This window comes from Hemiscyllium ocellatum, chromosome 14 (genome assembly GCF_020745735.1).
Source record: "Hemiscyllium ocellatum isolate sHemOce1 chromosome 14, sHemOce1.pat.X.cur, whole genome shotgun sequence".
Classification (NCBI taxonomy): Eukaryota; Metazoa; Chordata; class Chondrichthyes; order Orectolobiformes; family Hemiscylliidae; genus Hemiscyllium; species Hemiscyllium ocellatum.
In genome coordinates, this window is record NC_083414.1 from 67,646,606 (window position 1) to 67,662,480 (window position 15,875).

Below are 15,875 nucleotides of genomic sequence, written 5' to 3' on the forward strand. Positions count from 1 at the left end.
AACTGAGAGTCTGAAGCCCCAGGATGGGATAGCTAACAGCTCAACAGCTCTGATGGAACATTTGGCAAGTAATCTAATCTAAAAAAAATTTGGCACCTTCCAGATTTGATAACTATCAGTTCAGTTTGTGAACACGGCTTGTTTGACAAAAAATGCTACAAATGTAACATTGCATGAATAATATACTGTATCAAGCATGACTGCAACAAATCACTTAAATAATAAATATATTGCCATTGTTTAGTATATCACTGATACCACAGTGGAACGTGGGTTTTATAATAAGTCCTTGAGCTCAGGAGTATGCGCGGAAAATTTAATTGAGGTTTGCAATCCAAACTGGCAAATAACAGTTATTAAGTTAATAACTTCAATTAATACTATTATTACCTTAATATTAACTTGGTATTATTATGCATCCACAGTGTCTTACTCAAATTGGAACTGAGCTTCAAATCTCACATTTGCCCTATTACCAAGTCTGTCTGTTTCTATCCTCAGAGTATCTGCCAGCACTGCCAGAATCTTCACCCACGCTTGCATCACCACCTATCTCAATTCAAACTCCTCTTTCCAGGCCTGCTCAATTCAAACTTATCTTCTATTCTGCACAATGTTCTGCACACGCATGGGTACATGCTATTAATCTCAATATCCATCTCTTTTCCCACAAATTCCACTCTGCCTTGCCTCTGCAATCTTCAAGGAGCGGGAGAGTCGATATTTCAGGCATAAGCTCTTCATCAGGAATTCATTCATCACATTCCTGATGAAGAGTTTATACTCGAAACGTCAACTCCCCTGCTCCTCAAATGCTGCCTGATCGGCTCTTCCAGCACCTGACTTTTTGACTCTGATCTCCAGCATCTGCAGTCCCCACTTTCTACCTCTGCAACCTTTGTCAGCCCTCCATTCCTGATACACGAGCTCAGATTTTGCATATTTCTCCCTGCCTTCATTTTGCCACACAGAACTTTGAGGTTCCAATCTACACTGTAAAGTCCTCTCTTCTTCATTGAAATGTAAGAATTGTGAGATGAAAGTAGACCAAGATCCATCTAGTTCACCTTCTACCAGTTGAATGCAGATTAATCCAGTTGAAACTAGTTGTTAACCAATCATTACAATCAGACTATTATCTGGTTTTATATCATGTAGTGTACAATGTGTTATTCTGTTACAGTAGTAATGCAGTGATTCAGATGTGTTGTCCTCAGATCTAGTTACTTTATGTACATCCTGAGGCCAAGCAGCTGGTTGTAAACACTTATGTGGGGCCTTTGTCATCTAGGTTAGAGAAAAATAACAGAAGATGAGAGGTTTTAATTACATATCATTGAGAATTGGCAGTGTACATTAATTGTAGATACATAGATAAAGAATGGACCTGGCAATTCTGTAGCAGTAACTTGTGCTTCCTTTGCTCTCCTCCTCCTTCACCACCACCACCACTACGTCCCCCTCCCCCCGCCCTTGCCAATTGAGACCTTGTGTCTGTGTGGTTGTTGGTAAAATTCTAGAATCCATTTTACAAATGAGATTTCTAAATTCTTGGAAGTGCAGGGTCGGATTAGAACAAGTCAGCATGGATTTAATAAGGAGAGGTCATGCCTGACAAACCTGTTAGAATTCTTTGAAGAGGTAACAAGTAGGTTAGGCCAGGGAAACCCAGTGAATGATTTCTATCTAAACTTCCAAAAGGCCTTTGATAAGGTGCCTCACAGGAGGCTGCTGTGTAAGGTGAGGGCCTATGGCGTTTGTGGTGAGCTACTGGGATGGGTTGAGGATTGCCTCTGTCAGAAGGCAGAGAGTTGGGATAAAAGGTTCTTTTTTGGAATGGCAGCTAGTGACAAGTGATGGCGCACAGGGTCAGTGTTGGGGCTGCAGTTGTTTACTTTATATATTAATGATTTGGATGAAGGGACTAATGGCATTCTGGCAAAGTTTGCTGATGATATGAAATTAGGTGGACAGGCAGGTAGTACTGAAGAGGTGGGGAGGCTGCAAAAAGATTTAGACAATTTTGGAGAGTGGTCCAGGAAATGGCTGATGAAATCAATGTGAGCAAATGTGAGGTCTAGCACTTTGGAAAAAAGAGTGCAGGCAGGGACTATTTTCTAAACGGTGAGAAAATTCATAAAGCCAAAGTATAAAGGGATCTGGGAGTGCTAGTCCAGGATATCTGTCAAGGTTAACTTGCAAGTTGAGTCCGTGATTAAGAAAGCGAATGTAATGTTGTCATTTATCTCAAGAGGGTTGGAATACAAAAGCAGTGAAATGCTCTGAGACTTTATAAAGCTGTAGCCCCATTTGGAGTACTGTGTCTAAGTTTGGGCCCCACACCTCAGGAAGGACGTACTGGCACTGCAGGGTGTCCAGCGGAGATTCACACAGATAATGCCTGGAATGGTAGGCTTAACATATGCTGAACGGTTGAGGACCCTGGGATTACCTTGCAAAATGTCCACATTACAGAGGAGGAAGTGCTGGATCTCTTGAGATGCATAAAGGTGGATAAATCTCCAGGACCTGATCAGGTGTACCCTAGAACTCTGTGGGAAGCTAGAGAAGTGATTGCTGATGAGATGTTTGTATTATCAATAGTTACAGGTGAGGTGCCGGAAGACTGGAGGTTGGCTAACGTGGTGCCTCTGTTTAAGAAAGTGGTAAGGACAAGCCAGGGAACTGTAGATCATTGAGCCTGATGTCGGTGGTGGGCAAGTTGTTGGAGGGAATACTGAGAGGTAGGATGTACATGTATTTGGAAAGGCCAGGACTGATTAGGGATAGTCAACGTGGCTTTGTGCGTGGGAGATCATGTCTCACAAACTTGATTGAGTTTTTTGAAGAAGTAGCAAAGAGGATTGATGAGGGCAGAGTAGTAGATGTGATCTGTATGGAGTCCAGTAAAGCATTCGACAAGGTTCCCCATGGGAGACTGATTAGCAAGGTTAGATCTCATGGAATACAGGGAGAACTGGCTCAAAGGTAGAAGACAGAGGGTGGTGTTGGAGGGTTGTTTTTCAGACTGGAGGCCTGTGACCGGTGGAGTGCCACAAGGATCGGTGCTGGGACCTCTACTTTTTGTCATTTACATAAATGATTTGGATGCAAGCATAAGAGGTACAGTTAGTAAGTTTGCAAGTGACACGAAAATTGGAGATGTAGTGGACAGCGAAGAGGGTTACCTCAGATTACAACAGGATCTGAACCAGATGGGCAAATGAGCTGAGAAGTGGCAGATGGAGTTTAATTCAGATAAATGCGAGGTTCTGCATTTTGGGAAAGCAAATCTTAGCAGGATTTATACACTTAATGGTAAGGTCCTAAGGAGTGTTGCTGAACAAAGAGCTGTTGGCGTGCAGGTTCATAGCTCCTTGAAAGTGGAGTAGCAGGTTGGTAGGATAGTATGCTTTCTTTTATTGGTCAGAATATTGAGTGCAGGAGTTGGGAGGTCATTTTGTGGCTGTACATTGGCTAGGCCACTGTTAGAATATTGTGTGCAATTCTGGTCTCTTTCCTATCGGAAATGTGTTGAGAAACTTGAAAGGGTTCAGAAAAGATTTGCAAGGTTGTTGCTAGGGTTGGAGGATTTGAGCTATATGGAGAGGCTGAACAGGCTGGGGCTGTTTTCCTTGGAGCGTTGGAGGCTGAGGGGTGACCTTATAGAGGTTTACAAAATCATGAGGGGCATGGATAGGGTAAATAGACAAAGTCTTTTCCCTGGGGTTAGGGAGTCCAGAACTAGAGAGCATAGGTTTAGGGTGAGAGGGGAAAGATATAAGAGAGACCTGAGGGGCAACTTTTTCACGCAGAGGATGGTACGTGTATGGAATGAGCTGCCAGAGGCAGTGGTGGAGGTTGGTACAATTGCAACATTTAAGAGGCATTTGGATGGGCCTTTTTATGAATAGGGAAGGTTTGGAGAGATATGGGCCAGGTGCTGGCAGATGGGACTAAATTAGGTTGAGATATCTGGTCGGCATGGATGGGTTGGGCCAAAGGGTCTGTTTCCATGCTGTACATCTCTATGACTGTATGAGGTTAGAAGGTAGAGGGGAGATCTAATAGAAACTTACAAGATAATGCATGGCTTAGAAAGGGTGGACACTGGGAAGTTGTTTCCATTAGGCGAGGAGACTAGGACCCGTGGGCACAGCCTTCGAATTAGAGGGGGTTAACTTAGAATGGAAATGAGGAGTCATTTCTTCAGCTAGAGAGTGGTGGGCCTGTGGAATTCATTGCCATGGAGCACAGTGGAGCTGGGATGTTAACTATCTTCAAGGCAGAGATTGATAAATTCTTGATCTCGTAAGGAATTAAGGGCTATGGGGAGAGTGCAGGTAAGTAGAGTTGAAATGCCCATCAGCCATGATTAAATGGGGGAGTGGACATAATGGACCGAAAGGCTTTATTTCCACTCCTATGTCTTATGGTTGTATAGCTTCTTCACAGACATTTATATATGCATGGAATATTCCCGAATATATCTTTCAAGATGGCTGAGAGAAGTTTTTTTTGAGATGTTCAGAATCATGCTGGCTCTGGACAGAGTAAGTAGGGAGAAATGTTTTCCATTGGGAAAGGATTAAAAAGCAGAGGACGTTGTTTTTCGATAATTGGCAAAAGAAGGCTGGACAATGTGGAAAATAGCTTTTACACAGTGAATGGTTAAGGCTATCAACGTACTGTCTGGGAGTGTGGTGGAGGCAGGATCAATTAGCATTTTCAAAAGGGAATTAGATAATTTTCTGAAGAGAATCAGAGAAAAGGCAGGGAAGTGACAACAACATGTAAACAATGGGCCAAATGGCCTCCTGCTGTAATCACTCTATGATCCTATTCTATGATCTATATGGCTCAGGTCAAATGTAATCTGATAACATGTCTGCAATGCATCTTGGGACATTTTACAATTTTGACACATGATGTAGATGCAGATTGTTGCAAATGAATTTCTGGAGATTGTTGGCTGCTTAATCTTTTTTATGATTGCTTCATGAAACACTGTGATTCAAAATGTACACCAGTTGCTGCCACACCAAAAAGAACTGTACCAAACGCCACCAATGATCTGAGACTGAGTCAGTGAGATCAACAGAGTGTGCTGAGCATTTTGTAATCGCTAAGGATTGAGTTTCATTTTCATTTAATAGATTTAATATTGCATACAAGCCACAATTATATTGAGTCCTGCAGATTGGGCAGCAACACAGGCTGATTGGGTTACAATGGATGACACAGTCAAGGATTCTTGTCCCAGAAACTGTGAGCTCATCTCAAGGGGTTTGTCGGATATAAAATCAAATCTGGCAGGACATGTGGATTGGGGATGGTGTTTGGGAACTATTGTGCAGTGAAGAAAAAGATCAATGAATGGTGTTATGAATGGAGAAGATGAATTTCCATTCAATCGTGAGTGAATTTCAGTTCTCTGCCTCATTGTAGAATGAGAAAGGGCTTAATTGGAGGCCAGTCATTCCCTCAAAGAGGAAATTAGCATGACGCAGTACTGAACGGAGCCTTATTTGTGAACAGATGCTATATCTATTCTCTTGACTAGCCCATAATGACATTAAAAAGAATAAACTTGCATTTTCATAGCACCTTTCATGACTTCAGGAAATCCTAAAGTGTTTTACAAGTCAATTTTTTTTTAAATGTAATCATTGCAATAATGTTGAAAACTTTACAGCCAATTTGAACCCTGCAATTTCTCAAATTGGGAATGTAATAGTGCCAGGATAAATTTGCTTAAATTGTGTTTGTTGGAGGATAAACAGGACTCAGGGAGATATCTCTGGTTCTTCTTTTTCTGTTGGATCTTTTATGATCACCTGACATCCATAAGATAGTGCCTACTACATTGCAGTTTTCCCACAAACTGACGTGAATGCTTGGATAATGCACATAAGCTGTCCAATAGCGAATCTAAGGACACGATTGTAAAGACTCTGCTTTACATTCTACTTCTTCTTTTGGTGGTTTGTAGCATTTTTCCAAGCCCTATTTAATATTAAAACTAGTTGTTTTATTCCAGGCAGCTATGACCCTTTTGCCACATCTCAGTTCTCAACCTCAGATTGAATTCCAACAACTGACACTGTATTTGACAATAATGTTTCTACATTTTCAAACATCTTTCCCCATAAAGTGGCTCTTAAACATATTATATTAAGCTAGAAACTCCACATTCTTTTGTGAGTAATTAATTAGCTCAGTAATTAATTTCCTGGCTTCTGGTGGAGTTGCGGATAGATAGATAGAGAAGGTGTTTAGTATGCTTTCCTTTATTGAACAGAGCATTGGGTGTAGGAGTTGGGAGGTCATGTTGCAGCTGTACAGGGCATTGGTTCGGCCACTTTTGGAATATTGAATGCAATTCTGGTCTCCCTCCTATCGGAAGGATGTTATGAAACATGAATGGGTTCAGAAAAGATTTACAATGATGTTGCCAGAGTTGGAGGATTTGAGGTACACAGAGAGGCTAAATAGGTTGGAGCTGTTTTCCCTAGAGCATTGAAGGCTGAGGGTTGACCTTATAGAGGTTAATAAAATCATGAGGGGCATAGAGAGGATAAATAGACAAAATCTTTTCCCTGGTGCAGGGGAGTCCAGAATTAGTGGACATAGGTTTAGGGTGAGAGGGGAAATATTTAAAAGGGATCTAAGGGGCAACTTTTTCATGCAGTGGGTGGTGCGTGTATGGAATGACCTGCCATCTGTTTCATTGCTGTACATCTCTATGACTCTATGGTTATCTAAGTACTCATTTGCAGATTTAAAGCAGTTCCCGCTCCTTTTCAACCTTTCTCTCTCTCTCTCTCTCTCTCTCTGTCTCCCACTACAGCCTGCCTCTCCCCATCCTTGCAACCTCACTCTTTCTGTCCAGTCGATTCACTCACCCCTCTCCTGCAACCACTTTTTGTCTTCCTCTCTCTTCACCTGTGTACTTTAATCATTTTCCCTACCCTTCTTCAGCCTTCATGATTGAATTTTTCCAAACCAGTTTTTGGGTTTTTGGGAATGAATACATCTACTGCCCCAATATATTTGGCCCAGCATTGTTTCACAGTGAGCTCTGCTGTACAGCCAACAGTCTTTACACATTAAAAAATACATTTTATGTATTGGGGTTGGGATATCCTGATTAGCACGGCTGAAATGTAGGATTTTTCTTTCTTTATACAGAAGCACTGGCAGACAGCTCATCAAATTTGGATTTCCCTTCATTGTCCCAGTTGCTGGAAGCAACTTCACAAGAAAACTTTATCGTTGCTTAGTTAGTGTACAGGCTGTCTGTCTGTAGGCTGTCTGTTGCTGCATGGGTTGATGGTACATTCTGTTAGTTTACACCTTTGATAGGCAGCCTGTTAGTATATGGGCAGTCGATACAGAGTGTATGAGTTGTCTGAGGACACAGTCTGTCAGTACACAGAGTTTGTGGCAAGTGATGTTTGTTTAATGGCAGCCACAGATTACACACAAAGGCACTTACAGCAGAAGTAAACATTGTATAACTATGTCAAGTCAACCAGAATACTACAGGTAAAATTGCATTTCTCTTTTTTCATTAAAAAAATGGATACACTATCATTTGCAGTTATAAGTTATCCAACATATATAGATTACTTACAGTGTGGAAACAGGCCCTTCGGCCCAACAAGTCCACACCGACCTGCCGAAGCACAACCCACCCATACCTTTATATTTACCCCTTACCTATGGGCAATTTAGCATGGCCAGTTCACCTGACCCGCACATCTTTGTGACTGTGGGAGGAAACCAGAGCACCCGGAGGAAACCCACGCAGACACGGGGAGAACGTGCAAACTCCACATAGTCAGTCGCCTGAGTCGGGAATTGAACCTGGGTCTCAGGTGCTGTGAGACAGCAGTGCTAACCACTGTGCCACCGTGCCGCCCACTAGTAATCTAATATGTAGTCACAAAGAAAATGATTAGTCATTAGCAAAACAATATATTCCACTTTGGTCAGTCTCTAAAAATGGATTGTATACATTGTCTTTAAACTGTGCAAGTCTCCTAATGGCAAGCATACAGACAAGACATTTTGGTTAGGCCACATTTGGAATATTGTGTGCATTTCTGTTCTTCCTCCTATAGGAAGGGTGTTGTGAAACTTGAAAGGGTTCCAAAAGGATTTACAAGGATGTTGCCATGGTTTGAGCTATAGGAAGTGGCTGAATAGGCTGGGGCTGTTTTCCCTGGAGCATCAGAGGCTGAGGAGTTTATAGATGTTTGTAGAGCTTTATAAAATCACGAAGGGCATGGATAGGCTAAATAGACAAGGTATTTTCTCTGGAATGGGGGATTCCAGAACTAGAGGGCATAGGTTTAAGGTGAAAGGGGAAATATTTAACAGGGACCTAAGGGGCAACTTTTCCGCGCAAAGGGTGGTACGTATATGGAATGAGCTGCCAGAGGCAGTGGTGGAGACTGGTACAATTACAACATTTAGAAGGTATCTGGATGGGTACATGAATAGGAAGGGTTTAGAGGAATATGGGCCAAGTGCTGGCAAATGGGACAAGATTAGTTTAAGATATCTGGTTGGCATGGATGAGTTGGACCGAAGGACCTGTTTCCGTGTCGTACATCTCTATGACTCGATGTGTTGTCATTGGCTGTTCTTCTGGTTTCAGCACCTTCTTGGAGTGATAATTCTTCTCCATTAGTGTCAATTTGTGTCATGGTGACTGTTATCGTTGATCCATTTCTGTCACTGGGGAACAGTGTACCTCTGGAATTCATGGTCCTTTGATACTCTATGCAGGCTGGTGCGATCACTTGTTCTTGATCCACTGTTGTCTCAACTAGGACTTAGGCAGCGCAGGTGTGACATGATATCTAGTCTTTCACGTTCACTGTGTCTATTTGAGGTGATGAGGAGGAAGTGAAGATTGCAGATGCTGGTGATCAGCGTCAAAAATTGTGGCGCGGGAAAAGCACAGCAGGTCAGGCAGCGTCCGAGGAGCAGGAGAGTTGATATTTTGTGCATAAGCCCTTCATCAGGAATGTGGACTTACGTCTGAAAGGTCGATTCTTCTGCTCCTCAGATGCTGCCTGACCTCCTGTGCTTTTCCAGCACCACACTTTTTGATGATGGCCATTTAGGTGACAATCATTCTATTCAGGACCAAGGTTTCTGTGTGAGTTGATTAAGAATGTTAAAAATTTGCACTTTCCAATGCATATTTCTCCAATGCCTTGGCAGCTTTATCAAAGTTATATTTGGATTTCTGTCATTTCATCTTGATTTTGTTACTCATGCCCATTAATACTTCTGGTTTCAAATGACAGGACAGGCTGCAGGTAATCTGTGTATGCATTGATGATAACACTGCATATATTGTTGAGAGACCAGGGGTTGGGCCCTGATGGGAATGGGACAAAGGGCAGGAGAGGTAGCATGTAAGGAAGGCTTGCACCAGGAGCAGGCTGGGGGGAGGGAGACTGGCTGCAGGATGTGGGAGGAGGAAGGCCTGCACTGGGAGTAGGCTCGGGAAGGATGCCAACACAAGGAACAGGGTGGGGTAGGAAGGCCTACACAGGGAGCATGGTCAGGGAGAGAGGGGAGTGTATCAGATGCCAGCACCCATTTTGTTTGGGAGTGTGGGACTGCTGGGATAAGGTTAGGAGGCTAAAGGGGGACTGGGAGAGATAGAGTTGTCTCAGAGAAAATTAAATTAACTTATCATTCCATAATGTACGCTCCATCATTTTACATCCAGGCAGTGTCATCTTTAGATAGACAGCTGCTTCCTTTTGCTTGAGAATGATTTGTTTCCTCGAGGTGACATTCATAGGATGCACAGCCTTTCCTGACTCCTCTTCTCCCCCCATTTCCTACACTATCTCTACACAATGGGTCCTTTGTGCTTCTGTATGTTATTCCATGTTTTTCTCTGTGTGTCCATATATTTAATTCTGTCTGTGCCTGCCTATTTATGTGTTTGTGAGTGAATGTGTGTATGTGGCTGTGTGTCTGTGTGTGTTCTGCATGAACATGTGTGTGTATATATGAGAGAGACATATCTATAAATTTATGTATTTGTGTTTGTCTTTCTGTGCATGTGTGGGTGTGTATGTCTGTTGATATATGTTTCTTTGTGAGTGAGTGCATATGCATGTGTATTCTTCTTTGTATATATGTATTTGTCTGTGTTCATGGTTGTGTGTGTGTGTTTCTCTGTATTTTTGTGTGTGGTCTCTTTTTTTTGATAGTTTTCAATTTGATAGAGAAACTTCTCCATTAGGGGGCAGCACATACTCACTGTATTGCAATCTCAATGGCAGTAAGATGACAGATCTAAAATAAAATTGCAAATACTGGCGATCTGAAATTAAAACAGACATTGCTGGAGAAATTCAGCTGGAAACAGAAATTTCTGCAGAAATACAGCAGGTCTGGCACCGCCTGTGAGTGAATATTTTGAGTCTAATGCTTCAGAACTGAAAGGGGCTGGAAAACGGTGTTTTTTATACTATTGACAGTGGAACAGATTGTGAAGGTGGCTCGAGCTAAAGACAAAGGGATTGTCAGTGTTGGTGAAGGAAGATAGGAACATGAAATGGATGTAAATAAAAATAGGAAAATGAGAAAATAGGTCAGCTCTGCTTTGAGTAAAGTCAACAATACATTGAGGTGGGGGAATATAAGGAAAATGGAGAGCAGAATTCATGCCCTGAACTTGTGGAATTTAATATCCAATCCTAGAACTGTAAAGTACATAACTGGAAGATGAGGTTTTGTTCCTCAAACACGTTTGTTGGACAATTTCAGCAAGTCCAGGGCAGAAGTGTTAGCATGACAATATTAAATATGGTTTATTGAAGTGGCAAAGCAATTGGAAGGGTTAGAGTCATGAGGACAAAGGGTGGAGGTGTTCTGCAAAAATTGTCACTCAGTTTGCATTTGATCTTGCCAATATAAAGGAAACTGCATGCGTGTAGTGAATATAGTAGACTAGACTGAAAGAAGTACAAGTGAAACGTTGTTTCGCCCAGAAGTAGGGGCCTTGGACAGTGAGGAGAGAGGAGGCAAGTTATGAAGTATAATATCTTGGTGATTGAATGGTAAGGTGCAATGAGACGGACGTGTGAGAAAGTGTAAGGAATGTTGGAGGAATGGATCAGGCTGTCACGGAGAGAACCGTCTCTGCAAAATGGGGGAAGGGGAACATGTGTTTGGTGGTGGTACCATGCTGGAGGTGGAGAAAATGATGGCCACAATTGAATCTGCCTCCACCACTCTCTCCGATAGAACCAAGAGACATCACAGGAAAAATATAATTGCCTTATGAGGATGATGTTTACTTAAATAGAAACAATGTGCAACATTGCGTGGGAAAGGCAGGAGTATGGCACTAGGTTAAAATGCTCAAACAGCCAGCACAGACATATGAGCCAATTTTTTTTAATGATTTAGTCAAATACAATGAGGTGTTTTAACTTACAGTTATTCACCCCCTACATATTATCTTAAAAATGCTTTCAAGAATCCTTACCATGAATGTTCATGAAGAAACAGTGCTTTTTTACACTGTCAATCTGCATGTGACATTCCTCCCCTACTCACATTCTTTCACCCATTCATCCAATCCTTACTATTTACACCCAACTGAGGGATTACTTTGATACTTGAGTATTATTGCAGTCACAGGTGTCACAGGTGAGGTGCCGGAAGACCGGAGGTTGGCTAACGTGGTGTCACTGTTTAAGAAGGGCGGTAAAGACAAGCCAGGGAACCAATGAGCCTGATGTTGATGGCAGACAAGTTGTTGGAGGGAGTCCTGAGGGACAGGATGTACATGTATTTGGAAAGGCAAGGACTGATTAGGGATAGTCAGCATGGCTTTGTGAGTGGGAAATCATGTCTCACAAACTTAATTCAGTTTTTTTGAAGAAGTAACAAAGAGAATTGATGAGGGCAGAGTGGTAGATGTGATCGATATGGATTTCAGTAAGGCGTTCGACAAGATTGCCACTGGAGACTGGTTAGCAAGGTTAGATCTGATGGAATTCAGGGAGAACTTCCCATTTGGATACAGAACTGGCTCGAAGGGAGAAGACAGAGGGTGGTGGTGGAGGGTTGTTTTTCAGTCAGGAGGCCTGTGACCAGTGGAGTGCCACAAGGATCGGTGCTGGGTCCACTACTTTTCATCATTTATATAAATGATTTGCAGATCACACCAAAAGACCTCAAAGAAGGTTACCTCAGATTACAACAGGATCTTGATCAGATGGGCCAATGGGCTGAGAAGTGGCAGATGGAGTTTAATTTAGATAAATGAGTGGTGCTGCATTTTGGGAAAGCAAATCTTAGCAGGACCTAAACACTTGGTGGTAAGGGAATGTTGCTCAACAAAGAGACCTTGGATTGCAGGTTCATAGCTCCTTGAAAGTGGAGTCGCAGGTAGACAGGATAGTGAAGGCGGCGTTTGGTATGCTTTCCTTTATTGGTCAGAGTATTGAGTACAGGAATTGGGAGGTCATGTTGCGGCTGTACAGGAGATTGGTTAGGCCACTGTTGGAATATTGCGTGCAATTCTTATCTCCTTCCTATTGGAAAGATGTTGTGAAACTTGGACGTGTTCAGGAAAGATTTACAAGAATGTTGCCAGAGTTGGAGGATTTAAGCAATAGGGGGAGGTTGAATAGGCTGGGCTGTTTTCCCTGGAGCGTAGGAGTGTGAGGGATGACCTTATGGAGGTTTACAAAATCATGAGGGGCATGGATAGGATAAATAGACAAAGTCTTTTCCCTGAGGTCGGGGAGTTCAGAACTAGAGGGCATAGTTTTAGGGTGAGAGGGGAAAGATATAAGAGAGACCTAAGGGGCAACATTTTCATGCAGTGGGTGATACGTGTATGGAATGAGCTGCCAGAGGAAGTGGTGGAGGCTGGTAAAATTGCAACATTTAAAAGGTATCTGGATGGGTATATGAATAGGAAGGGTTTGGAGGCACATGGGCCGGGTGCTGGCAGGTGGGACTAGATTAGGTTGAGACATCTGGTTGGCATGGACAATTTGGACCGAAGGGTCTGTTTCCGTGTTGTACATCTCTATGACTCTATGAGATAGTAAACCCCACAAACCCCAGGCTCATCCCACATGAGAAAGCATCCCTCCAAATATTTGGAGGGGGGGACTGCAAATGGAACTGTGGGATGGTGGCCATATGTTAGAACAACACCAAACTTTGTTGCTGTTCCTTATCCAACCTCGAATAAGTGGGCTCTTTTTACACACTTGCTTGAGAAATTGATTTTTCCTATTGCTGGAGCATGATTGATTTGATAATGATTTTAAAAGAGACAAAGAGTTGCTTTGCATTCATAGACATCCTAGCAGTTACGCTAAAGGCACAGTAATATAAAGACAGGTATATCTGAGCATGGCTTCAGTCTGTAACCCTCATTTGCTGATAATGTATCTTGTTCATCTGGTATTGCAACAGCTGGATAGGCACAAGACTAAGGATTAGTGGATATGCAAATAAGCAGCCAACTGAAGAAAGAGGGAGGGCACAGCACTCCTCTCTCATGATGATACTGCTACTCATATGAGATGGGTTTCATCTGCCTAGTTTCATCTCCTCCTCCCAGTGCAGATCAAGGGCAGGAAATAGGGGATGCTCCCTAGCAAGTGGAGGAGTACAGTATTCAATGTCTTGAGGTGAAGTCCCCAGAGAATTTTGAGAAAATTGTTAATAGAGTGTTGGCGAAGTCTTGACAAAGTCTTCCAATGTATATTAAAAATTGTCTTCAAATGGGGTTTCAAGTTGACTTCATTCAGCAAGTGGACTTGAAAATGGATGTGTTTTTAAGTTTCGGGCATAAGCCCTTCATCAGGATTCCTGATGAAGGGCTTATGCCCGAAACGTCGAATTTCCTATTCCTTGGATGCTGCCTAACCTTCTGTGCTTTAACCAGCAACACATGTGATCTCCAGCATCTGCAGACCTCATTTTTTACCCTGTGTTTTTAAGTATATGTCACAGTAAAGCAACAACTTTGTTACCCTTGTTCAACTGATTATTGTTTAGAGAAGTAGGTAATTGCAGTAGAAATCACCAAAATGTTCTGCAGCCTTATTAAAAAATGTTTGTAGATGATTTCATTGTCAATCAGAGCCTTAACAATCTTTAGGAATGCCCTATTTTTAGATTGTATGTAAATGTGTTTATCACAGTGGCATCAAAAAGGCTAAACCAGTGTGCAGTTCAAGATGGCATCTTGGCCAGACTGAGGCTCATTAGAGTTTAAAATATCTGTGAAAATTCCTCCTCCACCAAGTTTATTAAAAACTAGAGCCCTCAGACTCAGCTCTATAATCTTGAGATTCAGCTCTGTTTGTGTGTTGGTACAAATGCCAGGAACTCAGAATTGTGCAGAGGATTAGGGAGTAGGGAACAGGACAGAAAGTAAGCTGGGAAGATCAGCTCCCAACTCTGGGATTGTTCATCACAGCAATTTCCAGACATTTCATTGGTGAGGAGACTGTGTCTTTATACCCATGTACAAATCAAGCTGAGCTGAGCTCAAAGCTGACTACATAGCAACAGGGGAACAGGAGTAGGCCATTCAGTCTGTTGAGCCTATCCAAATCCTCCTGAAGCCACTTTACATCTCAGTCACAACATAGTTACATTTAGCTTTGCATCATTTGGAAATATTACATTTGGTTGCCACATCTAAATCATACAGTGAACAGCTGGAGCCCAAGTACTGATCATTGCAGTCCCACTAATCACAGCCTGCCAATTGAGAGTGACTCATTTATTCCTACTTTGTTTTTTAACTTTGTTTTTCCCTGTCTTCCAGTCTCATTAGCAGCTATTCAACTTACATTCACTGAACGAGCAATGTCCTTGAACTTCAGTGGCTGTAAAACTTGGCTGTTCTACTTCTATAAAAAGCCCCTTTGCAGCATTATCCATATTGCATGATGTATATTGCAAATAGAAAGTAAGAACTGCATTTATATAGCATCTTTTGCAAACTCACAGCATCCCAACTTGCTTGAAAACCAATAGTTTTGAAGTGTAGTCAGTGTTGTAAAGCAGGAAACATAGTAACTAATTTTTGTATATCAACGACAACGGGGTAAATCACCAGATAATCTGCTTTAGGAGTTGTTCAATATAATCAGTCACAGGGCAATAAAAATTACTCAGAGTCAAATGGTTGTTTGTATTTAAGTTTGATTAAATTCTTCCATTGATCTGTAATGTACTTAGTTCCACAATGTATTATAATGTGAGACTGAATTTGTCACACACTGTGCTTTAAATCTTTAATATGGTGTCACCTCAAAGGTGATAACCTGAGGTAAAGCTGTTCACCACTGCACTGTTTCATGATGAGATGCATTCAAGTTGACTAAAATCATGAGATATCAAAGCAGGAGTATACTTTCATTATTAACTTAACCCAGAGGTTTGAGTTTCATCAACTAGAAGAGCAGTTTTGGAAAGAAGAAAACCAGAAACCTAATGAAGATGATCTGAAGGTGCTTCCTGTCAGATAAATCCAAATGACCATTTCAGATCATTGGTCCCCAAAACTCTGATCTTTAGTTTGTGTGAACTACCACATCACTGCCACATCTCCAAACGGCAGTTGAATTAGTGGGTCCCTTATGGCATCAATATAAAATGGGAGGGATTTTCACAGAAGGAACTTAGGAGTAGGCCACTCAATCCCTCTGTTCTGCCATCTGGTTAACTCATGAATGACCTGTATTTTAACTCCATTTCCTTGTTTCCAAATTCCTTCATATCCTTTGCCCAACATAAAGTCTTAGTTCTTGGATTTTCAACAATTTTTCCTCTTTCTGTGAAGGATGCAA